The sequence below is a fragment of the Carcharodon carcharias genome, chromosome 8 (genome assembly GCF_017639515.1).
Source record: "Carcharodon carcharias isolate sCarCar2 chromosome 8, sCarCar2.pri, whole genome shotgun sequence".
NCBI lineage: Eukaryota > Metazoa > Chordata > Chondrichthyes > Lamniformes > Lamnidae > Carcharodon > Carcharodon carcharias.
Genome location: NC_054474.1, coordinates 104944445 through 104971757, shown reverse-complemented (window position 1 = coordinate 104971757; position 27313 = coordinate 104944445). Strand labels below are relative to the sequence as shown.

General features: G+C 39.6%; 1 protein-coding gene across 2 annotated transcripts in view; it reads right to left on the bottom strand.

The window, feature by feature from the left end:
- Positions 1-27313, bottom strand: part of LOC121281109 (Kv channel-interacting protein 1) — a 678471-nt gene that overhangs the window by 650767 nt on the left and 391 nt on the right. The gene's annotated exons all lie outside the window — the stretch shown is intronic.

Below are 27313 nucleotides of genomic sequence, written 5' to 3'. Positions count from 1 at the left end.
CGGGTTCTTGTAACTGTGTTCCTGGATTAAATCAGCGTCTTCTCATGGTGTTACTCTACTAAATATGAGCCATGTAACGGTTTTACAATATTAAATCAGTGCCATGTGACTGTGTTCATGTATTAAATCAGTGTCTTGTTATTGTGTTTTTGCATGAAATCAGTGCCATGTGCCTGTGTTCCTGTATTAAATCAGTGTCTTGTGAAAGTTTTCCTTTATTAAATTAGTGCCTTGCAACTGTGTTCCTGTATTATATCAGTGTCATATAACTGCGTCTAATAGCTATGTTCCTGTATTAAATCACTGTCTTGTAACTGTGTTACTCTATTAAATCAGTGCCGTGGCACTATGTGCCTGTATTAAATCAGTGCTTGTGATGGTGTTCTTGTATGAAATTAGTGTTTTGTAACTCTATTCCTGTATTAAATCAGTGTCTTATAACTGTGCTCTTGTATTAAATCCGTGCCTTGTGACTCTGTTCCTCTATTAAATCAGTGTCCTCTATCTTTGTTCCTCTACTAAATCAGAGTCTTGTGACTGGGTTGCTCTAAAAAAAATCAGTTTCTTGTAACTGTGTTCCTCTATTACATCAGTGCACTATAACTGTATTCCGCTCTTAAGACAGTGTCTTCTAACTGTATTCCTGTATTAATTCAGTTTCTTGTAACTGTGTTCCTGTATTAAATCATCATCTTGTGACTGGGTTCATCTAAAAAAAATCATTTTCTTGCGTCTGTGTTGCTCTAGTAAATTAGTGCATTGTAACTGTGCCCCTGTATAAAATCAGCTTCTTGTGACAGTGCTCCTCAATTAAATCAGTGTCTTTAACTGTGTTTCTGTATTATATCAGTGTTGTGTAACTGTGTCTCATAGCTGTGTTCCCTTAATAAATCAGTGTCTTTTGACTGCGATACTCTCTTAAAACAGTGTCTTGTAACTGTGTTACTCCGTTAAATCAGTGCTTTGTGACAGTGTTCCTGTTTTAAATCTGTGTCCTGTAACTGTGTTCCTGTATTAAATCAGTGTCTTGTGAGTGTATTCCTTTATTAAATTAGTGCCTTGTCACTGTGTTCCTGTATTATATCGGTAAGTGGAACTGCGTCTCATAGCTTTTTTTCTGTATTAAATCAGTGTTTTGTCTCAATGTTGCTGTATTAAATCAATGTCTTGTGACTGGGTTCCTCTAAAAAAAATCAGTTTCTTGTGTCTATGTTGCTCTAGTAAATTAGTGCATTTTAACTGCGCCCCTGTATAAAGTCAACGTCTTGTGACAGTGCTCCTCAATTAAATCATTGCCTTTAACTGTGTTTCTGTATTATAACAGTGTTGTGTAACTGTTTCTCATAACTGTGTTCCCATATTAAATCAGTGTCTTTTGAGTGTGTTACTCTCTTAAATCTGTGTCTTGTAACTGTGTTACTCTATTAAATCAATGCTTTTTGACTGTGTTCCGGTATTAGCTCAGTGTCCTGGAACTGTGTGCCTGTATTAAATCAGTGTCTTTTGACTATATTCCTGTTTTTAATCAGTGTCCTGTAACTGTGTTCCTGTATTTAACCAGTGTTTGCAACTATGTCCGGCTATTTTATCCGTGTCTTGTAACTCTGTTCCTGTATTGAATCAGCATTTGTGACTGTGTTCCTTAATTAAATCAGTGTATTGTAACTGCATTCCTGCTTTAAATTAGTGTCTTGTAAATGCGTTCCTGTATTAAATCTGTGTCCTGTAACTGCATTCCTGTGCTAAAACAGCTTCTTATAATTGTGTTCCTGGATTACATGAATGTCTACTTACTGTGTTTCTGTATTAAATCACTGTGATATGACTATGTTACCCTATAAATCACTGTCTTGTAACTGTCTTCCCCTATTAAATCAATGTCTTCTGACTGAGTTCCTGTATAAAATCAGTGTCTTGTAAGTGTTTTACTCCATTGAATCAGTGCATTGTGACAGTGTTCCTGTATTATATCTGTGTCATATAACTGTGTCTAATAGCTACGTTCCTGTATTAAATCACTGTCTTGTAGCTGTGTTACTGTATTAAATCAGTGCCTTGTGACTATGTTCCTGTATTAAATCAGTGCTTGTGATTGTCTTCTTGTATGAAATCAGTGCTTTGTAACTCTGTTCTTGTATTAAATCAGTGTCTTATAACGGTGTTCCTGTATTAAATCAATGCCTTGTAACTCTGTTCCTCTATTAAATCAGTGTCCTCGTACTTTGTTCCTCTACTACATCAGTGTCTTGTGACTGGGTTGCTCTAAAAAAAATCAGTTTCTTGTAACTATGTTCCTCTATGAAATCAGTGCCCTATAACAGTATTCCTCTGTTAAGACAGTGTCTTCTAACTGTATTCCTGTATTAATTCAGTTTCTTGTAACTGTGTTCCTGTTTTAAATCATTGTCTTGTGACTAGGTTCCTCTAAAAAAAAATCAGTTTCTTGTGTCTGTGTAGCTCTAGTAAATTACTGCATTGTAACTGTGCCACTGTATAAAATCAGCTTCTTGTGACAGTGCTCCTCAATTAAATCAGTGTCTTTAACTGTGTTTCTGTATTATATCAGCATTGAGTAACTGTGCCTCATTGCTGTGTTCCCTTATTAAATCAGTGTCTTTTGACTGTGATACTCTCTTAAATCAGTGTCTTGTAACTGCATTACTCTATTAAATCAGTGCTTTGTGACAGTGTTCCTGTTTTAAATCTGTGTCCTGTAACTGTGTTCCTGTATTAAATCAGTGTCTTGTGACTGTGTGCCTTTACTAAATTAGTGCATTGTGACTGTGTTCCTGTATTATATCGGTAAGTTTAACGTTGTCTCATAGCTTTTTTTCTGTATTAAATCACTGTTTTGTGTCAGTGTTCCTGTATTAAATCAATGTCTTGTTAAGCGGTTCCTCTAAAAAAAATCAATTCTTTGTGTCTATGTTGCTCGAGTAAATTAGTGCATTTTAACTGTGCCCCTGTATAAATTCAACGTCTTGTAACAGTGCACCTCAATTAAATCAGTGTTCTTAACTGTGTTTCTGTATTATATCAGTGTTGTGTAACTGTGTCTCATAGCTGTGTTCCATATTAAATCAGTGTCTTTTGTCTGTGTTACTCTCTTAAATCTGTTTCTTGTAACTGTGTTGCTCTATTAAATCAATGCTTTGTGACTGTATTCCGGTATTAACTCAGTGTCCTGGAGCTGTGTGCCTGTATTTAACCAGTGTTTGCAACTATGTCCCTCTATTTAATCCGTGTCTTGTAACACTGTTCCTGTATTAAATCAGCATTTGTGACTGTTTTCCTGCATTAAATCAGTGCATTGTAAATGAGTTCCTGAATTAAGTCAGTGTTTTGTAACTGCATTCCTGCATTACATCACTGTCTTGTTTATGCGTTCCTGTATTAAATCTGTGTCCTGTAACTGCATTCCTGTGTTAAATCAGCTTCTTATAATTGTGTTCCAGGATTACATGAATGTCTACTTACTGTGTTTCTGAATTAAATCAGTGTGAAATGACTAAGTGACTCTATTAAATCACTGTCTTGAAACTGTTTTCCCCTATTAAATCAGTATCTTTTGACTGAGTTCCTGTATAAAATCAGTGTCTTGTAAGAATTTTACTCTATTAAATCAGTGCATTGTGACTGTGTTCCTGTATTATATCAGTGTCATATAACTGTGTCTAATAGCTATGTTCCTGTATTAAATCACTGTCTTGTAACTGTGTTACTCTTTTAAATCAGTGCCTTGTGACTATGTTCCTGTTTTAAATCAGTGCTTCTGATTATGTTCTTGTATGAAATCAATGTTTTGTAATTCTGTTCCTGTATTAAATCAGTGTCTTATAACAGTGTTCCTGTATTAAATCAGTGCCTTGAGACTCTGTTCCTCTATTAAATCAGAGTCCTCTATCTTTGTTCCTCTACTACATCTGTGTCTTGTGAATGGTTGATCTAAAAAAAATCAGTTTCTTGTAACTGTGTTCCTCTATTAAATCAGTGCCCTTTAACTGTATTCCTCTGTTAAAACGGTGTCTTCTAACTGTATTCCTGTACTAATTCAGTTTCTTGTAACTGTGTTCCTGTATTAAATCATTGTCTTGTGACTGGGTTCCTCTAAAAAAAAATCAGTTTCTTGTGTCTGTGTAGCTCTAGTAAATTAGTGCATTGTAACTGTGCCCATGTATAAAATCAGCTTCTTGTGACAGTGCTCCTCTTTTAAATCAGTGTTTTTAACTCTGTTTTTGTATTATATCAGTGTTGTGTAACTGTGTCTCATAGCTGTGTTCCATATTAAATCAGTGTCTTTTGTCTGTGTTACTCTCTTAAAGCTGTGTCCTATAACTGTTTTCATGTATTAAATCCGTGCTTTGTGACTGTGTTCCTGTATTAGCTCAGAGTCCTGGAACTGTGTGCTTGTATTAAATCAGTGTCTTTTGACTATATTCCTGTTTTTAATCAGTGTCCTGTAACTGTGTTACTGGATTTAACCAGTGTTAGGAACCATGTCCCTAGATTTAATCCCTGTCTTGTATCTCTGTTCCTGTATTAAATCAGCATGTGTGTATGTGTTCCTGCATTAAATCAGTGCATTGTAAATGAGTTCCTGAATTAAATCAGTGTTTTGTAACTGCATTCCTGCATTAAATCAGTGTCTTGTAACATGCGTTCCTGTATTAAATCTGTGTCCTGCAACTGCATTCCTGTGCTAAATCAGCTTCTTATAATTGTGTTGCTGGATTAAATGAATGTCTACTTACTGTGTTTCTGTATTAAATCAGTGTGATATAACTATGTTACTCTATTAAATCACTGCCTTGTAACTGTCTTCCCCTATTAAATCAGTGTCTTCTGACTGAGTTCCTGTATTAAATCACTGTCTTGTAACTGTGTTACTCTATTAAATCAGTGCCTTGTGACTATGTTCCTGTATTAAATCATTGCTTGTGATTGTCTTCTTGTATGAAATCAGTGTTTTGTAACACTGTTCCTGTATTAAATTATTGTCTTATAACGGTGTTCCTGCATTAAATCAGTGCCTTCCAACTCTGTTCCTCTATTAAGTCAGTGTCCTCTAACTTTGTTCCTCTACTACATCCATGTCTTGTGATGGGTTCCTCTAAAAAAAAATCAGTTTCTTGTAACTGTGTTCCTCTATTACATCAGTGCCCTATAAATGTATCCCTCTGTTAAGACAGTGACTTCCAACTGTGTTCCTGTATTAATTCAGTTTCTTGTAACTGTATTCCTGTATTAAGTCATTGTCTTGTGACTGGGTTCCACAAAAAAAAAGTCAGTTTCTTGTGTCTGTGTTGCTCTAGTAAATTAGTGCATTGTAACTGTGCCCCTGTATAAAATCAGCGTCTTGTGACTGTGCTCCTCAATTAAATCAGTGTCTTTAACTGTGTTTCTGTATTATATCAGTGTTGTGTAACTGTGTCTCATAGCTGTGTTCCCTTATTAAATCACTGTCTTTTGACTACGATATTCTCTTAAATCAGTGTCTTGTAACTGTGTTACTCTATTAAATCAGTGCTTTGTGACAGTGTTCCTGTTTTAAATCTGTGTCCTGTAACTGTGTTCCTGTATTAAATCAGTGTCTTGTGACTGTGTTCCTTTATGAAATTAGTGCCTTGTGACTGTGTTCCTGTATTATATGGGTATGTGTAACTGTGTCTCATAGCTGTTTTCCTGTATTAAATGAGTGTCTTGTGTCAGTCTTCCTGTATTAAATCAATGTCTTGTGACGGGGTTCCTCTAAAAAAAATCAGTTTCTTGTGTCTTTGTAGCTCTAGTAAATTAGTGCATTTTAAATGTGCCCCTGTATAAATTCAACGTCTTGTGACAGTGCTCCTCATTTAAATCAGTGTCCTAAACTGTGTTTCTGTATTATATCAGTGTTGTGTAACTGTGTCTCATAGCTGTTATATATTAAATCAGTGTATTTTGTCTGTGTTACTCTCTTAAATCTGGGTCCTATAAATGTGTTCCTGTATTAAATCAGTGTTTTGTGACTGTGTTCCTGTATTAGCTCAGTGTCCTGGAACTGTGCACCTGTATTAAATCAGTGCCTTTTGACTATATTCCTGTTTTTCATCAGTGTCCTGTAACTGTGTTCCTGGATTTAACCAGTGTTAGCAACCATTTCCCTAGATTTAATCTGTGTCTTGTAACTCTGTTCCTGTATTAAATCAGCATTTGTGACTGTGTTCCTGCATTAAATCAGTGCATTGAAAATGAGTCCCTGAATTAAATCAGTGTTTTGTAACTGCATTCCTGCATTAAGTCAGTGTCTTGTAACATGCGTTCCTGTATTAACTCTGTGTCCTGCAACTGCATTCCTGTGCTAAATCAGCTTCTTATAATTGTGTTGCTGGATTACATGAATGTCTACTTACTGTGTTTCTGTATTAAATCAGTGTGATATGACTATGTTACTCTATTAAATCACTGCCTTGTAACTGTCTTCCCCTATTAAATCAATGTCTTCTGACTGAGTTCCTGTATTAAATCACTGTCTTGTAACTGTGTTACTCTATTAAATCAGTGCCTTGTGACTATGTTCCTGTATTAAATCATTGCTTGTGATTGTCTTCTTGTATGAAATCAGTGTTTTGTAACTTGTTCCTGTATTAAATTATTGTCTTATAACGGTGTTCCTGTATTAAATCAGTGTCTTCCGACTCTGTTCCTCTATTAAGTCAGTGTCCTCTAACTTTGTTCCTCTACTACATCCGTGTCTTGTGATGGGTTCCTCTAAAAAAAATCAGTTTCTTGTAACTGTGTTCCTCTATTACATCAGTGCCCTATAAATGTATCCCTCTGTTAAGACAGTGACTTCCAACTGTGTTCCTGTATTAATTCAGCTTCTTGTAACTGTGTTCCTGTATTAAATCATTGTCTTGTGACTGGGTTCCACAAAAAAAAGTCAGTTTCTTGTGTCTATGTTGCTCTAGTAAATTAGTGCATTGTAACTGTGCCCCTGTATAAAATCAGCGTCTTGTGACTGTGCTCCTCAATTAAATCAGTGTCTTTAACTGTGTTTCTGTATTATATCAGTGCTGTGTAACTGTGTCTCATAGCTGTGTTCCCTTATTAAATCACTGTCTTTTGACTGCGATATTCTCTTAAATCAGTGTCTTATAACTGTGTTATGCTATTAAATCAGAGCTATGTGACGGTGTTCCTGTTTTAAATCTGTGTCGTGTAACTGTGTTCCTGTATTAAATCAGTGTCTTGTGACTATGTTCCTTTATGAAATTAGTGCCTTGTGACTTTGTTGCTGTATTATATCGGTATGTGTAACTGTGTCTCATAGCTGTTTTCTGTATTAAATCAGTGTCTTGTGTCAGTCTTCCTGTATTAAATCAATGTCTTGTGAAGGGGTTCCTCTAAAAACAATCAGTTTCTTCTGTCTATGTTGCTCTGTTAAATTAGTGCATTTTAACTGTGCTCGTCTATAAAATCAGCGTCCTGTGACAGTGCTCCTCAATTAAATCATTGCCTTTAACTGTGTTTCTGTATTATATCAGTGTTGTGTAACTGTTTCTCATAGCTGTGTTCCGGTATTAAATCAATGTCTTTTGACTGTGTTACTCTCTTAAATCTGTGTCTTTTAACTGTGTTCCTGTATTAAATCAGTGCTTTGTGACTGTGTTCCTGTATTAGCTCAGTGTCCTGGAACTGTGTGCCTGTATTAAATCAGTGTCTTTTGACTATATTCCTGTTTTTAATCAGTGTCCTGTAACTGTGTTCCTTTATTTAACAAGTGTTTGCAAAAATGTCCCTCTATTTATTCCGTGTCTTGTAACTCTGTTCCTGTATTAAATCAGCATTTATGACTGTGTTCCGGCATTAAATCATTGCATTGGAAATGATTTCCTGTATTAAATCTGTGTTTTGTAACTGTATTCCTGCATTAAATCAGTGTCTTTAACTGTGTTTCTGTATTATATCACTGTTGTGTAACTGTGTCTCATAGCAGTGTTCCCTTATTAAATCAGTGTCTTTTGACTGCGATACCCTCTTAAATCAGTGTCTTGTAAATGTGTTACTCTATTAAATCAGTGCTTTGTGATAGTGTTCCTGTTATAAATCTGTGTCCTGTAACTGTGTTCCTGTATTAAATCAGCGTCTTGTGACTGTGTTCCTTTATTAAATTTGTGCCTTGTGATTGTGTTCCTGTATTATATCGGTAAGTGTAACTGTGTCTCAAAGCTATTTTTCTGTATTAAATCAGTGGCTTGTGTCAGTGTTCCTGTATTAAATCAATGTCTTGTGACGGGGTTCCTCTAAAACAAACTCTGTTTCTTGTGTCTATTTTGCTCTAGTAAATTAGTGCATTTTAAATGTGCCCCTGTATAAATTCAAAGTCTTGTGACATTGCTCCTCGATTAAATCAGTGTCCTTAACTGTCTTTCTGTATTATATCAGTGTTGTGTAACTGTGTCTCATAGCTGTGTTCCATATTAAATCAGTGTCTTTTGTCTGTGTTACTCTCTTAAATCTGTGTCCTGTAACTGTGTTCCTGTATTAAATCAGTGCTTTTTGACTGTGTTCCTGTATTAGCTCAGTGTCCTGGAACTGTGTGCCTGTATTAAATCAGTGTCTTTTGACTATATTCCTGTTTTTAATCGGTGTCCTCTAACTGGGTTCCTGCATTTAACCAGTGTTAGCAAACATTTCCCTCTATTTAATCCGTGTCTTGTAACACTGTTCCTGTATTAAATCAGTATCTTATAATGGTTTTCCTGTATTAAGTCAGTGCCTTGCGACTCTGTTCCTCTATTAAATCAGTGTCCTCTATCTTTGTTCCTCTACAACAACAGTCTTGTGACTGGGTTGCTGTAAAAAAAATCAGTTTCTTGTAACTGTGTTCCTCTATTACATCAGTGCCCTATAAATGTATTCCTCTGTTAAGGCAGTGTCTTCTAACTGTATTCCTGTATTAATTCAGTTTCTTGTAACTGTGTTCCTGTATTAAATCAATGTCTTGTGACTGGGTTCCTCTAAAAAAAAATCAGTTTCTTGTGTCTGTGTTGCTCTCGTAAATTAATGCATTGTAACTGTGCCCCTGTATAAAATCAGCTTCTTGTGACAGTGCTCCTCAATTAAATCAGTGTCTTTAACTGTGTTTCTGTATTATACAGTGTTGTGTAACTGTGTCTCATAGCTGTGTTCCCTTATTAAATCAGTGTCTTTTGACTGCGATACCCTCTTAAATCAGTGTCTTTTAAATGTGTTACTCTATTAAATCGGTGCTTTGTGACAGTGTTCCTGTTTTAAATCTGTGTCCTGTAACTGTGTTCCTGTATTAAATCAATGTCTTGTGACTGTGTTCCTTTATTAAATTAGTGTCTTGTGACTGTGTTCCTGTATTATATCGGTATGTGTAACTGTGTCTCATAGCAGTTTTCCTGTATTAAATCAGTGTCTTGTGACTGTGTTCCTTTATTAAATTAGTGCCTTGTGACTGTGTTCCTGTATTATATCGGTATGTGTAACTGTGTCTCAAAGCTGTTTTCCTGTATTAAATCAGTGTCTTGTGTCAGTGTTCCTGTATTAAATCAATGTCTTGTGATGGGGTTCCACTAAAAAAAATCAGTTTCTTGTGTCTATGTTGCTCTAGTAAATTAGTGCATTTTAACTGTGCTCCTGAATAAAATCAGCATCCTGTGAAAGTGCTCCTCAATTAAATCATTGCCTTTAACTGTGTTTCTGTATTACATCAGTGTTGTGTAACTGTTTCTCATAGCTGTGTTCCCGTATTAAATCAGTGTCTTTTGACTGTGTTACTCTCTTACATCTGTGTGTTATAACTGTGTTACTCTATTAAATCAGTGCTTTGTGACTGTGTTCCTGTATTAGCTCAGTGTCCTGGAACTATGTGCCTGTTTTAAATCAGTGCCTTTTGACTATATTCCTGTTTTTAATCAGTGTCCTGTAACTGTGTTCCTGTATTTATCCAGTGTTTGCAACTATACCCTCTATTTAATCCGTGTCTTGTAACTCTGTTCCTGTATTAAATCAGCATTTGTGACTGTGTTCCTGCATTAAATCATTGCATTGTAAATGAGTTCCTTTATTAAATCAGTGTTTTGTAACTGCATTCCTGCATTAAATCAGTGTCTTGTAACTGCGTTCCTGTATTAAATCCGTCACCTGTAACTGCATTCCTGTGTTAAATCAGCTTTTTATAATTGTGTTCCTGGATTAAATGAATGTCTACTTACTGTGTTTCTGTATTAAATCAGTGTGATATGACTATGTTACTCTATTAAATCACTGTCTTGTAAATGTCTTCCCCTATTAAATCAGTGTCTTCTGACTGAGTTCCTGTATTAACTCAATTTCTTGGAAGTGTTTTACTCTATTAAATCAGTGCATGGTGACTGTGTTCCTTTATTATATCAGTGTCATGGAACTGTGTCTCATAGCTATGTTCCTGTATTAAATCACTGTCTTGTAACTGTGTTACTCTATTAAATCAGTGCCTTGTGACTATGTTCCTGTATTAAATCAGTGCTTGTGATTGTGTTCCTGTATGAAATCAGTGTTTTGTAACTCTGTTCCTGTATTAAATCAGTGTCCTCTAACTTTGTTCCACTACCACATCAGTGTCTTGTGTCTGGGTTGCTCTAAAAAGATCACTTTCTTGTAACTGTGTTCCTGTATTAAATCAGTGCCTTGTGACTATGTTCCTGTATTAAATCAGTGCTTGTGATTGTGTTCCTTTATGAAATCAGTGTTTTGTAACTCTTTTCCTGTGTTAAATCAGTGTCTTATAACGGTGTTCATGTATTAAATCAGTACCTTGCGACTCTGTTCCTGTATTAAATCAGTGTCCTCTAACTTTGTTCCTCTACTACATCAGTGTCTTGTGTTTTGGTTGCTCTAAAAAGATCACTTTCTTGTAACTGTGTTCCTGTATTAAATCAGTGCCCTATAACTGTAATACTCTGGTAAGACAGTGTCTTCTAACTGTGTTCCTTTATTAAATCATTGTCTTGTGATTGGTTTCCTCTAAAAAAAAGAAATCAGTTTCTTGTGTCTATGTTGCTCTAGTAAATTAGTGCATTGTAACTGTGCCCCTGTATAAAATCAGTGCCTTGTATTACATCAGTGTCTTGTGTCAGTGCTCCTCAATTAAATCAGTATCTTTTACATGTGTTTATGTATTATATCAGTGTTGTGTAACTGTTTCTCATAGCGGTGTTCCCGTATTTAATCAGTGTCTTTTGACTGTTTTACTCTCATAAATCAGAGTCTTGTAACTTTGTTTCTCTATTAAATCAGTGCTTTGTGACTGTGTTCCCGTATTAAATCAGTGTCCTGTAAATGTGTTTCTGCATTAAATCAGTGTCTTGTGACTGTGTTCCTTTAATGAATTTGTGCCTTGTTACTGTGTTCCTTTATTAAATTAGTGCCTTGTGACTGTGTTTCTGTATTATATCAGTATCCTGTAACTGTGTCTCAAAGCTGTTTTCCTGTGTTAAAGCAGTGTCTTGTGTCAGTGTTCCTTTATTAAATCAGTGCTTTTGATTGTGTTCCTGCAAGAAATCAATGTTTTGTAACACTGCTCCTGAATTAAATCAGTGTCTTATAACTGTGTTCCTTTATTAAATCAGTGTCTTTTGACTGTGTTACTCTGTTAAATCAGTGTCTTGTAACTGTGTTACTCTAATAAGTCAGTGCTGTGTGACTATGTTCCTGTATTAAATCAGTGCTTGTGATTGTGTTCCTGTGTGAAATCAGTGTTTTGTAACTCTGTTTCTGTATTAAATCAGTGTCTTATAACTGTATTCCTGTATTAAATCAGTGCCTTGCGACTCTGTTCCTGTATTAATTCAGTGTCCTCTAACTTTGTTCCTCTTCTATATCAGTGTCTTGCGAATGGGTTGCTCTAAAAAAAATCAGTTTCTTGTAACTGTGTTCCTGTATTAAATCAGTGCTCTATGGCTGCATTCCTTGTTTAATCAGTGTCTTCTAAATGTGTTCCTGTATTAATTCAGTTTCTTGTAACTGTTTTCCTGTAATAAATCATTGTCTTGTGACAGGGTTCCTCTAAAAAAAAAATCAGTTTCTTTTGTCTATTTTGCTCTAGTAAATTAGTGCATTTTAACTGTGCTCCTGTATAAAATCAGCGTCTTGTGACAGTGCTCCTCAGTTAAATCAGTGCCTTTAACTGTGTTTCTGTATTATATCAGTGTTGTGTATCTGTGTCTCATAGCTATGTTCCCGTATTAAATCAGTGTCTTTTGACTGTGTTACTCTCTTAAATCAGTGTCTTGTAACTGTGTTACTCTATTAAATCAGTGCTTTGTGACTGTGTTCCTGTATTAGCTCAGTCTTCTGGAACTCTGTGCCTGTATGAAATCAGTGTCTTTTGCCTATATGCCTGTGTTAAATCAGGGTCTTTTAACTGTGTTCCTGTATTAAATCAGCATTTGTGACTGTGTTCCTGTATTAAATCAGTGCATTGTAAATGAGTTTCTGTATTAAATCAGTGTTTTGTAACTACATTCCTGCATTAAATCAGTGTCTTGTAACTGCATTCCTGTATTAAATCAATGTATTATAAGTGTGTTCCTGTATTAAATCCATGTCATGTAATTGTGTTCCTGTATTAATTCATTGTTTTGTAACTGTGTTCCTGTGTTAAATCACCTTCTTATAACTGTGTTCCGGGATTAAATGAATGTCTTCTTACTGTGTTTCTGTATTAAATCACTGTGATATGACTGTGTTACTCCCATAAATCACTGTCTTGTAACTGTCTTCCTCTATTAAATCCATGCCTTGTGACTGAGTTCCTGTATTAAATCAGTGTCTTGTAACTGTTTTACTCTATTAAATCAGTGCATTGTGACTGTGTTCCTGCATTATATCAGTGTCATGTAACTGTGTCTCATAGCTATGTTCCTGTATAAAATCATTGTTTTGTGACTGTGTTACTCTATTAAATCATTGCTTGTGACTCTCTTCCTGTATTATATCAGTGTCCTCTAACTTTGTTCCTCTACTACACCAGTATTTTGTGACTGGGTTGCTCTAAAAAGATCTGTTTCTTGTAACTCTGTTCCTGTGTTAAATCAGCTTCTGGTAACTGTGTTCCTGTATTAAATCAGTGTCTTATGACTGTGTTACTCTATTAAATCAGTGTCTTGTAACTGTCTTGCTCTATTAAATCAATGCCTTGTGACTGTGTTCCTGTATTATATCAGTGCCTTGTAACTGTGTCTCATAGCTGTGTTCCTGTATTACATCAGTGTCTTGTGCCTGTTTTACTTCTATTAAATCAGTGCCTTGTGACTGTATTCCTGTATGAAATCAGTGTGTTGTGATTGTGTTCCTGTATTAAATCAGTGCCTTCTAACTGTGTTCCTGTATTATATTATTGTCTTGTAACTGTGTCTCATAGCTCTGTTCCTTTATTTAATCAGTGTCTTTTACCTGTATTACTCTACCAAATCAATTTCTTGTAACTGTGTTCCTGTTTTATATCAGTGTCTTGTAACTGTGTTACTCTATTAAACCATTGCATTGTGACTGTGTTACTCTATTAAATCGGTGTCTTGTGACAGTGTTACGCTATTAAACCATTGCATTGTGAATGTGTTACTCTATTAAATCAGGGTCTTGTGACTATATACCTGTATTAAATCAGAGTATTGTTACGTTGTCTCATAGCTGTATTCCTGTATTAAATCAGTACCTTTTTACTGTGTTCCTGTATTAAACCAGTGCCTTGTGACTGTGTTCCTGTATTTAATCAGTGTCTAGTGACTGTGTTCCTGTATTATATCATTGTCTTGTAACTGTGTCTCATAGCCGTGTTCCTTTATTAAATCAGTTTCTTGTAACTATGTACCTGTTTTATATCAGGGTTTTGTAACTGTGTCTCATAGCCGTGGTCCTGTATTAAATCATTGTCTTGCAGCTGTGTTCCTGTAGTAAATCAGTGCCATGTAACTATGTTACTCTATTATACCATTGCATTTTGAATGTGTTACTCTATTAAATCAGTATCTTGTAACTGTGTTCCTCTATTAAATCAGTGTCTTGTAACTGTGTTCATCTATTAAATCAGTGCCTTGTAACTGAGTGCCTGTATTAAATCAGTGTCTTTTGACTGTGTTCCTCTATTAAATTTGTGCCTTACACCTGTGTTCCTGTATTAAATCAGTTTCTTGTAATTGTGTTCCTTTATTAAATCATTGTCTTGTGACAAAATTCCTGTATTAAATAATTGTCCTGTAACCGTGTTCCTGTATTAAACCAGTGTTTGCAACTGTGTCCCTCTATTTAATAAGTATCTTGTAATTGTGCTCCTGTATTAAATCAGCATTTGTTACTGTGTTCCTGCATTTAATCAGTGTATTGTAAATGAGTTCCTGTATTAAATCAGTGTTTGTGTCCATGCTCCTGTATTAAATCACTGTCTTGTAACTGTGTTCCTGTATTGAATCTGTGTATTGTAAATGAGTTCCTGTATAAAATCAGTGTCTCGTAACTGCATTCCTGCGTTCCTGCATTAAAGCAGTGTCTTGTAACTGTGTTCCCATATTGAATCATTGTTTTGTAACTGTGTTCCTGTGTTAAATCAGCTTCTTGTAACTATGTTCCTGGATTAAATCAGTGTCTTCTTATTGTGTTCCTATATTAAATCAGTGTCTTGTGACTGTTTTACTTCTATTAAATCAGTGCCTTATGACTGTGTTCCTGTATTAAAGCAGTGCCTTTTTACTTTGTTCCTGTATTTAATCAGTGTCTTGTGACTGTGCTCTGTATTATATCATTGTCTTGTAACTGTGTCTCATAGCTGTGTTCCTTTATGAAATCAGTGTCTTGTAACTGTGTTAATCTATTAAATCAATGTCTTTTAACTGTGTTCCTGTTTTATATCAATGTCTTGTAACTGTGTTACTCTATTAATTCAGTGCTTTGTGTCTGTGGTCCTGTATTAAATCAGTGTCTTGTAGCTGTGTTCCGGTAGTAAATCACTGTCTTGTAACTATGTTACTCTATTAAACCATTGCATTATGACTGTGTAACTCTGTTAAATCAGTGTCTTGTGACTGTGTTCCTGAGTTATATCAGTGTCTTGTAATGGTGTCTCATAGCTGTGTTCCTGTATGAAATCAGTGCCTCATGACTGTGTTACTCTATTAAATTAGGATCTTGTAACTGTGTTCCTCTATTAAATCAATGTCATGTAATTCTGTCTCATAGCTATGTTCTTTTATTAAATCACTGTCTAGTAACTGTGTTACTCTATTAAATCAGTGCCTTGTGACTATTTTCCTGTATTAAATCACTGCTTGTGATTGTGTTCCTGTATGAAATCAGTGTTTTGTAACTCTGTTGCTGTATTAAATCAGTCTTATAACTGTGTTCCTGTATTAAATCAGTGCCTTGCGACTCTGTTCCTGTATTAAATCAGTGTCCTCTAACATTGTTCCTCAACTATATCAGTGTCTTGTGACTGGGTTCCTCTAAAAAAATCAGTTTCTTGTAACTGTGTTCCTGTATTAAATCAGTGCCTTGTAACTATATTCCTCTGTTAAATCAGTGTCTTGTAACTGTGTTCCTATATTAAATCATTGTCTTGTAACTGTGTTCCTGTGTTAAATCAGCTTCATGTAACTGTGTTCCTGGATTAAATCAGTTTCTTCTTACTGTGTCCCTGTATTAAATCAGTGTCTTGTAACTGTGTTACTCTATTAAATCAGTGCCTTGTGTCTGTGGTCCTGTATTAAATCAGTGTCTTGTAGCTGTGTTCCTGTAGAAATTCAGTGTCTTGCAACTATGTTTCTCTATTAAACCATTGCATTGTGAATGTGTTACTCTATTAAATCAGTGTCTTGTGACTGTGTTCCTGAATTATATCACTGTCTTATAACGGTCTCATAGCTGTGTTCCTGTATTAAATCATTGTCTTGTAACTGTGTTACTCTATTAAATCAGTGCCTTGTGACTATGTTCCTGTATTAAATCAGTGCTTCTGATTGTGTTCCTGTATGAAATCATTGTTTTGTAACTCTGTTCCTGTGTTAAATCAGTGTCTTATAACTGTGTTCCTGTATTAAATCAGTGCCAGGCGACTGTGTACCTGTATTAAATCAGTGCCTTCTAACTTTGCTCCTCTACTATATCAGTGTCTTGTGACTGGGTTCCTCTAAAAAAAATCAGTTTCTTGTAACTGTGTTCCTGTATTAAATCAGTGCCCTGTAACTGTATTCCTCTGTTAAATCAATGTCTTGTAACTCTGTTCCTGTATATTCAGTGTCTTGTAACTGTGTTCCTGTATTAAATCATTGTCTTCTCACTGGGTTCCACTGAAAAATCAGTTTCTTGTGTCTATGCTGCTCTATTAAATTAGTGCATTTTAACTATGCTCCTGTATAAAATCAGCGTCTTGTGACAGTGCTCCTTAATTAAATCAGTGCCTTGTAACTGTGTTTCTGTATTATATCAGTGTTGTGTAACTGTGTCTCATAGCTGTGTTCTCGTATTAAATCAATGCCTTTTGACTTTGTTACTCTCTTATTTCCATGTCTTGTAATTGTCTTAATCTATTAAGTCAGTGCTTTGTGACTGTGTTCCTGTATTAAGTCATTGTCCTGTAACTGTGTTCCTGTATTAAATCAGTGTTATGTAACTGTTTTCCTGTATTACATCAGTGTCCTGTAGCTGTATTCCTATGTTAAATCACTGTCTTGTGACTTTCTTCTTGCATTAAATCAGTGTCTTGTGACTGTGTTCTTTTATTAAATTAGTGCCTTGTATCTGTGTTCCTGCATTATATCAGTGTCTTGTAACTGTGTCACTTAGCTGTTTTCCTGTATTAAATCAAAGTCTTGTGACAGTGTTCCTATATTATTTCAGTGCCTTGTAACTGTGTCTAATAGCTGTGTTCCTGTATTAAATCAGTGTCTTGTAACTGTGTTCCTGTATTAAATCAATGTCTTCTGACTGTGCTCCTGCATTAAATCTGTGTCTTATGACTATTTTCCTGTATTAAATCAGCATCCTGTAACTGTGTTCCTCAATTAAATCTGTGTCTTGTAACTCTGTTCCTATATTAAATCATTGTCTTGTAACTGTGTTCCTGTGTTAAATCAGCTTCATGTAACTGTTCCTGGATTAAATCACTTTCTTCTTACTGTGTTCCTGTATTAAATCAGTGTCTTATGACTGTGTTACTGCATTAAAGCAGTGCCTTGTGACTGTGTTCCTGTATGAAATCAGTGTCTTGTAACAGTGTTCTTGTATTATATCATTGTCTTGTAACTGTGTCACATAGCTGTGTTCCCGTAGTAAATCAGTGTCTTGCAACTGTGTTACTCTATTAAATCAGTGCTATATGTCTGTGGTCCTGTATTAAATCAGTGTCTTGTAGCTGTGTTCCTGTAGTAAATCAGTGTCTTGTAACTATGTTACTCTATTAAACCATTGCATTGTGACTGTGTTACTCTATTAAATCAGTGGCCTGTGACTGTGTTCCTGAATTGTATCACTGTCTTGTAACTGCGTCTCATAGCAGTCTTCCTGTTTTAAATCTGTGCCTTGTGATTGTGTTACTTTATTAAATCAGTATCTTGTAACTGTGTTCCTCTATTAAATCAGTGTCTTGTAACTGTGTTCCTGTATTAAATCAGTGCCTTGTAACTGTGTGCCTGTATTAAATCAGTGTCTTTTGACTTTGTTCCTCTATTAAATCAGTGTCTTACAACTGAGTTCCTGTATTAAATCAGTTTCTTGTGACTGTGTTCCTTTATTAAATCAGTGTCTTGTGACTATATTCTTGTATTAAATCAGTGTCTTCTAACTGTGTTCCTGTATTAAACCAGTGTTTGCAACTGTGTCCCTCTATTTAATCAGTGTCTTGTAACTGTGTTCCTGTATTAAATCAGCATTTGTGACTGTGTTCCTGTATTAAATCAGTATATTGTAAATGTGTTCCTGTATGAAATCAGTGTTTGTGTCCATGCTCCTTTATTAAATGACTGTCTTGTAACTGTGTCCCTGCATTAAATCAGTGTCTAGTAAATAAGTTCCTGTATTAAATCAGTGTCTCATAACTGCATTCCTGCATTAAACCTGTGTCTTTTAATTGCGTTCCTGTATTAAGTCAGTGTCTAGTACCTGTATTCCTGTATTAAATCAATGTTTTGTGACTGTGTTCCTGTATTAAATCTGTGTCTAGTAAATGTGTTCCCATATTAAATTAATGTCTTGTAACTGTGTCTTGTAACTGTGTTCCTGCATTAACTCAGTGTTTGTGACTATATACCTGTACTAAATCAATGTCTTGTGACTGGGTTCCTGTATTAAATTAGTATCTTGTGACAATGTTCCTGTATTAAATCAGTTTCTTGTGACTGTGTTTTTGACACAGCAAGAATTCATCCCTAGGAAGAAGAAGCATACTAAAGGGAGTCTGAGGCAACCAAGGCTGACAAGGGAAGTCAGGGATGGCATAAAAGCTAAAGAGAAAGCATACAATATGGCAAAGAACAGTCAAAAACCAGGAGATTGGGAAGCCTACAAAGACCAACCGAGGACAACTAAAAAGAAATAAGGAGGCAGAAGATTAAATATTAGGGTAAACTAGCTAGCAATATAAAAGAAGATTGCAAGAGTTTTTTTTAGATATATAAAGGGTAAGAGAGAGGCAAAAGTGGACATTGGGCCACTGGAAAATGACGCTGGGTAAGTAGTAGTGCGGAACAAAGAAATGGCGGAGGAACTGAATAGGTACTTCACGGTGGAAGACAGGAGTAACATCGCCAAAGTTCAAGAGAGTCGGGGGGCAGAGGTGAGTATAGTGGCCATTACCAGGCAGAAATTGCTAGGAAAACTGAGAGGTCTGAAGGTGGATAAATCACCTGGACCAGATGGATTACACCCCAGAGTTCTGAAGGAGATAGTTGAAGAGATAGTGGAGGCATTAGTGATGATCTTTCAGGAATCACTGGAGTCAGGGAGGGTCCCAGAGGACTGGAAAATCGTTAATGTAACCCCCTGTTTAAGAAGGGAATGAGGCAAAAGATGAGAAATTACAGGCCGATTAGCCTGACCTCGGTTGTTGGTAAGATTTTAGAGTCCATTATTAAGGATGAGATTTCAGAACACTTGGAAGTGCATGGTAAAATAGGGCAAAGTCAGCATGGTTTCATCAAGGGGAGTTCATGCCTGACAAATCTGTTAGAATTCTTTGAGGAAGTAACGAGTAGGTTAGACAAAGGAGAGCCAATGGATGTTATCTACTTGGACTTCCAGAAGGCCTTTGACAAGGTGCCGCACAGGAAGCTGCTCAATAAGATAAGAGCACATGCTGTTAGAGGCAAGGTACTAGCATGGATAGAAGATTGGCTGTCTGGCAGGAGGCAGAGAGTGGGGATAAGGAAGTCCTTCTCAGGATGGCGGCCAGTGACTAGTGGATTTAGTAGGAGAGACTAGGACCCGAGGGCATAGCCTCAGAGTAAAGGGAAGACCTTTTAGGACAGAGATGAGGAGAAACTACTTTAGCCAGAGAGTGCTGAATCTATGAAATTCATTGCCACAGAAGGCTGTGGAGGCCAGGTCATTGAGTGTATTTAAGACCGAGATAGATAGGTTCTTGATTGGTAAGGGGATCAAAGGTTACAGGGAGAAGGTGGGAGAATGGGGTTGAGAAACTTACCAGCCATGAATGAATGGTGGAGCAGACTCGATGGGCCTAAGGGCCTAATTTCTGCTCTTATGGCCCTATGGTCTTATGGTCTTCCTGTATTAAATCAGTGTCTTGTGACAGTGTTCCTGTATTAAGTTAGTGTGTTGTAACTGTGTTCCTGCATTAAATCAGTGCTGTGTGACTATATTCCTGCATTAAATCAGTGTCTTGTTACTGTGTTCCTGTATTATATAAGTATCTTGAAACTGTCTCTTATAGCTGTGTTCCTGTATTAAATCAGTGTTTGTCTCTGTGCTCCTGCATTAAATCAGTGTCTTGTAACTGTGTTCCTCTATTATATCAGCATCTTGTAACTGTGCCTTGTAGCTGTGTTCCTGTATTAAATCAATGTATTGCAAATGTGTTCCTGTATTAAATCAGTGTCTAGTAAATGTGTTCCTGTATTAAATCAGTATCTTGTAACCATGTTCCTGTATTAATTCAGTGCCTTGTGCTCTTTCTGTGAACTGAGCTACTGGTGTATCCTCTACACATGCCCTGATGATAGCCACATTTAATCTGATTTGGATGGTGACATTCCTGTTTATATTCATTAATTTTTAGCCTCCGCTCAGGGAGAGATCATGAATTTGTTAAACAGTGTGTCTCACCATCCACCTCACTAATCTCAGTTCTTCACCCTAATCTATACACGTGTGATTGAACACTTCTCTTTATCAGCTATTTCAGCGCATTGCAGCACTTCTCTCAAAACAGAATGTGCTGATTAATTCGGTTTGTACAGATACAGATCACAAACTTTACTTACCGAACCAATCAATCTTCTTGATCTGGTAATGAGTATAATATTTCCACAGGTTTATTGCTGGAGGTTGATGTCAGTGTTCTGATCAGTATATTTATTACTGATAATCAAAATACTCTGTGTTTATTCATGTTTATGAGAAGAGCATTCATAGTTGAAGAGGCTATTCTTGATCCAGCTCATAGCTTAGATCATTCCATGTTGTCGATTATTCCTCACACTGGTGCACTTCCTGTCAGGAACTCTATTGGTGACTGGCTAAGCAACATGAACAAGCTTAGATCATTCCATGTTGATTATTCCTCACACTGGTGCACTTCCTGTCAGGAACTCTATTGCTGATTGGCTAAACAACATCAACAGCTTCCATTTATGTAGCATTGGTAAAGCTGAGGCACTTCACATTATATAGTTAAAACGTCTGTCTCTGAGCTGCATAAGGTCAGGGGTCTGAGGCATTAAAAGGAACCTCTTAAAGGAGGAGAGTGAGGTGGAGAGGTGGAGAAGTTTAGGGAGGGAATTCCAGAGCTTGGGGCCAAGGTAGCTGAAGGCACGGCCACCAGTGGTGGAGTGATTAAAATTGGGGATGTTCAAGAGGCTGGAATTAGAGGATTGTAGATATCTGGGGGGGGGTTGTGGAGCTGTAGGAGATTACAGAGTTAGGGAGGGGAGAGGTCATGGAGGGATTTGATAACAAGGAGGAGAATTTTAAAATTGAGATGTTGTTTGACCAGGAGCCAGGGTAGGTCAGTGAGCACAGCGGTTGAAAGGGGAACTGGACTCTGAGTGAGTTTGGACATGGGCAGCAGAGATTTGGATGAAATACAATATGGAGGGTAGAAGATGGGATACCAGCCAGGAACTCACTGGAATAGTCAAGCCTCGAGTCAATGGAGAGTTGGTGAGGGTTTGAGCAGAAAGGTGATTTTGTGCCTAGTTGTATAGATTGGAAAGGGACTGATCACAACAAAGAAATGAGCGTGCTGCTTGAGCTTATTTGACTTTCTGAACTCAGAGGAAAGGGAACGATTTGGTGTTTATGAAGCAGCAGGCCATATTACACAGGTATCTCAGCATCATTCACATTGGAAAAACACAGCTCCTCTACAAACTAGCTACTTGAAAAATTGCCACTGCTGTCGTAGCCTAGATAAGTGTGATCACTGAAGGCTGCATAGCCAGACCCACAAATGACAAGGGGCTAAGTGGGCAGCGCAGCATTGCCATGTCCCCACAGCACATTGTCAGCTAGGATATGGGCTTAAATATCTGCTTATGACTTCTGGTCCTACACCAGAGACTTGAACTCATGAGCCAGGCTGCAACTCTAGGGCAAATAGGCAGTCTCCCATTTTAGATGGAGATGAACAGGAATTTCTTCTCAGAAGGTCATTAGTCTTTGAAATTCTCCTCCCCAGAGAGCAGTGGAGGGAAGCTCATTGAATATATTCAAGGCCGAGTTCAACAGATTCTCCAGCGTTAAGGCTTATGGAGGCCAGGCAGGAAAGTGCAGTTAAAGCCACAATCAGATCCGCCATGATTATTGAATAGTGCAGTAGGCTCGGCGGGCTAAATTGCCTGCTCCTGCTCCAATTTCTTATCATTTTATAATATTACTGATGAAGAACTCTATTGTTGAAGGAGCCGTCTCAGGTACAGTGTTATACCAAGGCCCCAGACTGCCTGGTTCAAAGTTGCTACAATACTATTTCAAAGGAGCAATGAGCTTTTGCAATGTCCTGGACGTTGTTTGTCCCTCAACCACATCACCTAAAAGAATTCTCCATCCTGTTTTAGCACTGCTTTTGAGGGATTTGGCTGCCACATTTCCCACATTACAATATTGATGATACTGTAGAATACGCCACTCGTTATAGGTGAACCTTTTTGTGACATGGTTTGGAAAGTTGCAAGATTTCTACTGATATGAACATATAAATTAGGAGCAGGACAAGGCCATTTGGCCCCTCGAGCCTGCTCCACCATTCAATAAGATCACGTCTGATCTAACTGTAACTTCCAGCCTGTCCTTGATAACCTTTCACCCCCTTGTTAATCAAGAATCTATCTCGTTCTGCCTTAAAAATATTTAAAGACTCTGCTTCCATCGCCTTTTGAGGAAGAGAGTTCCAGAGACTCAAGACACTCTGAGTGAAAAAAAAAATTCTCCTCCTCTGTCTTAAATGAGCGACCCCTCATTTTTAAACAGTGACCCCTAGTTCTAGATTCTCCCACAAGAGGAAACATCCTCTCTGCATCCACCCTGTCAAGACCCCTCAGGATCTTAAAGGTTTCAATCACATCACCTCTTACTCCTCTAAACTCCAGTGGATAGAAGCCTTGTCTGTCCAACCTTTCCGCATAAGACAACCCACCCATTCCTGGTATTAGAATAGTAAACCTTCTCTAACTGCTTCAAACTCATTTACATCTTTCCTTAAATAAGGAGACCAGTACACCAGATGTGGTCTCATCAGTAATAGAAAAGGGCTGATTCACCCAACGGTGCAGTGCTCCCTCAGTACTCACCCTCCGGCAGTGCAGCGCTCCCTCTGTACTGACCCTCCGACTGTGCGGCACTCCCTCAGTACTAACCCTTCGACAGTGCAGAGCTCCCTCAGTACTGACTCTCTGACCATGCAGCACTCCCTCAGTACCCTCAGTACTGACACTCTGACAGTGCAGCACTCCCTCAGCACTGACACTCTGACAGTGCAGCACTCCCTCAGTTCCGACTCTCTGACAGTGCAGCACTCCCTCAGTGCCACTGAGATCCTATACTAAATATTCCTTGAGAACCCACAGCTAGAGCCGGTGCTCTCTGTTTGTTGACATCATTTGTTGACATCCTCCCTTTCTGCTATATATATTTAGTGTGAGATCCTGGGAGTGGTTATTTGAATTGCTTCCATACGTTCCCTTCACAATGAATAATTAAGTGTGAATGTTGACGGTGCAGGCTGGATTCCTGCTGATGGAAGATCAAACCATGCAGTGAGTCTGGTTAATCCATCACGCTTCACTCTAATTATATACCTCCTTGAGAAATGATATGCTGGAGATTTTTTCAGAACATCGCACTAATGTACGCACAGTGGGGATTATATTGAAGTACCCCTCATTGCTCAATCTCTTACTGCTGTCAGCCTGATTGAGTACAGGCACTGCCCTTACGCATGGGTCCAGCAAACTCTCACAGCCAGCCACAATCTTTAAACCAGCTGCTGGGCAGGTCCTGCTTACAATCAGATACACTGGCATTTATGACCACTGTGCATCCCAGCTGTCCGGTCAAGGCAGTGGATACAGCGGGATGGGGGCTGGCCGGGAGGGTTCGGGGGGGTGGTGGGGTGGGGGGAGGTGGGGGGGTGGGTGGGTGGGGTGGCATATGTATGCAAAATTGTGGGAGGTGAGTCAGGGGTTGGGAAGTTGGTGGGGGTCATTGAATCCAGGTTTCAGGGGCATGGAGTTCTGTGAGAGGTGGAGGGTGTTGGAGGAAGTAAGTCATGTGACCCAGTCTCAGTGCCACTTTGGCCTGGGAGTAGAGCATGGCACACACAGCCCTGCAGCTGATGTCTTCAATTTTCTACGTCTGTATAAATGTTCATCTGTGCCTAGTCTCAGTAAATAAATCCTCAATGTGTTTACACAATCCCTTATGAGTGTTTGGTGCCTTTATACCATTAGAAAAACACGACGGGGGAGGGGGCGTATGGGGCGGGGTGAGGGGGGCTGGGGGTTTGGGACTTTGGTGGGTTTTCTGAGAGGCAGATAGGGATCTGGCAGGGGGCAATGTGCAGGGATCCAGGGGAGGTGCATTAGGTGAGGGGGTAGGGGCTTGGTGTGCCAAAAGCAGGAGGCAGGGCACAGGGAGCCGGTGGTGGATGGGGTGGCAAGGGCAGGAATAAGAGTTTCTTTTAAGTAGCATGGTGCCCAGAAATATAATGCCACTCAGTTCAGCTTGGAGGTGATAAATGTCCTGGACACAGGAAAGATTAAAAGTCAGGGAACAGGCTCCTTACCACCCTCTCCACATCTGGGGCCATTTCTGCAGCAACCTATGACCTGCCTGAGAAAGGTGGGATGCTTCATTAGCATATTTAAATCAGGCTTCCATTGTCCAATCAAGACCTGATTTAAATTTATTAATTACTGTAACCCATCCCCAACCTGATCCCCCCCAGCTGTAACCCTCTAGCTGTACACCCCCCAGCTGTACCCCCTCAACTGTACCCCCCTCAGCTGTATCCCCCCCAGCTGTACCCTCCCTCAGCTGTACCCCCCAGCTGTAACTCTCCAGCTGTACCCCCCCAGCTGTACCCCCCCAGCTGTACCCTCCCTCAGCTGTACCCCCCAGCTGTAACCTACTCAGCTGAACCCTGCCTCAGCTGAACCACCCCAGCTGTAACCCTCCAGCTGTAACCCACCCAGCTGAACCCTCTCAGCTGTAAGACCCCCCTCAGCTGTAACCCACCCAGCTGAACCCCCCCAGTTGTAACCCCTCAGCTGTAATCCACTCAGCTGTAGCCCCTCAGCTTTAAATAACTCAGTTGTAACCCCTCAGCTGTAACCCCCCCCAACTGTAACCCACTCAGCTGTAACCCACCCAGCTGTAACCCACTCAGCTGTAACCCACCCAGCTGTAACTCACTCAGCTGTAACCCACTTAGCTCTAACCCCTGAGCTGTAAGCCCTCCCCCCAACTGTAACCCACTCAACTGTAACCCACCCCCCCAACTGTAACACACACAGCTGTAACCCACTCAGCTGCAACCCCGCAGCTGTAACCCACCCTAACTGTAACCCACCCCCAGCTGTAACCCACCCAGCTGTAACCCACCCAGCTGTAACCCAATCAGCTGTAACCCGTTAGCTGTAACCCACCCAGCTGAACCCCCTCAGCTGTAACCCGTTAGCTGTAATCCACCCAGCTGAACCCCCCCAGCTGTAACCCAGCCAGCTGAACACCCCCAGCTGTAACCCACCCAGCTGAACCCGCTCAGCTGTAGCCCCCCAGCTGTAACTCTCCAGCTATACCCCCCCAGCTGTACCCCCCAGCTGTACCCTCCCTCATCTGTACCCTCCTCAGCTGAACCCCGCCTCAGCTGAACCACCCCAGCTGTAACCCTCCAGCTGTAAACCACCCAGCTGTAACCCACTCAGCTGCAACCCACCCTAACTGTAACCCACCCCCAGCTGTAACCCACCCAGCTGTAACCCACCCAGCTGTAACCCACCCAGCTGTAACCCAATCAGCTGTAACCCACCCAGCTGAACCCCCTCAGCTGTAACGCGTTAGCTGTAACCCACACAGCTGAACACCCCCCCCCAGCTGTAACCCAGCCAGCTGAAGCCCCTCAGCTGTAACCTTCCAAGCTGAACCGCCCCCAGCTGTAACCCAATCAGCTGTAACCCCTCAGCTGTAACCCACTCAGCCGTAACCCGCCCAACAGTAACCCCCTCAGCTGTAACCCACCCAGCTGAAACCCCCCCAACTGTAACCCACTCAGCTGTAACCCACCCCAGCTGTAACCCATTCAGCTGTAACCCACCCAGCTGAACCCCCACCCCCCAACAGTAACACACTCAACTGTAACCCACCCAACAGTAACCCATTCAGCTGTAACCCACCCAGCTGAACTCCCACCCCCCAACAGTAACACACTCAACTGTAACCCACCCAACAGTAACCCATTCAGCTGTAACCCACTCAGCTGTAACCCATTCTGCTGTAACCCACTCAGCTGTAACCCACCCCAACTGCAATCCACTCAGCTGTAACCCCTCAGCTGTAACCCACTCAGCTGTAATCCACTCAGCTGTAATCCACTCGGCTGTAACCCACCCCAACTGTAACCCACTCAGCTGGAACCACTCAGCTGGAACCCACCCAGCTGAAACCCCCCAGCAGTAACCCCTCAGCTGTAACCGACTCAGCTGTAACCCACCCAGCTGTAAACCACCCAGCTGTGACCCACCCAGCAGAACCCCCCCACAGCTGTAACCTAGTCAGCTCTAACCCACTCAGCTGTAACCCCTCAGCTGTAACACACCCAGCTGTAACCTTCCCCCCCCCGCCAGCTGTAACCCCCCACCAACGCTCCCCCCCCCCCCACCAGGTGTAACCCCTAGCTTCACCCTCCAGTTGAACCCCCTAAAGTGTACCCCCAACTGTATCCCCCAGATCTCACTCCAGCTGTAGCCCCCAGGTTTACCCCCAGCTTTACCCTTCAGATCTATCTCCGGTTGTAACCCTCCCAGGCATATCCCCCAGGTGTAACACTACCCCCGCCAGATGCAGATCTACCCCCTCCTCCCACAAAGACAGCCTTGGCTTCCTTTCTCCCAATCACAGCCTCTCTCTTCTCTGCTGAGTTCACTGTTACTTCTCCCCAAACTGCAGGTCCCAACATCCATCTCGAATCTCCAGCTCCCTTCCTCCCGGTGGCTGTGGTTTGCCCCTGCCCCTGTCCTTTTAGGTGTCCTGGTCTGTCTTCTGGCTGCAGACTTCTTCACCAGACAGCCAGCCAGACTGAAAAGGGTTGAAGTGAAAGAAGCAGATGATAAGACATCCTGCTGTTAATATCGGAGACACCTCCACCTTTTCGAGATTTACAGCATCCGTCTTTGCTACCACGCTACCCTGTTCCATTTCTCTCTTCCCATAAATATTGAAGCCTCTCTGTTTCCTCGTAACCTGTAATAATCCTCCACAATTTAGACTTTCCTTTAGGATCCCAATGCCTGCAGTGTCGTGGTCTAAAGCTGTACCTGGAGGAATACTGCTGTCACTGTGTAAGTGTGACACGGGGTCAATCTGTCCCATTTTCGGGAAGTGC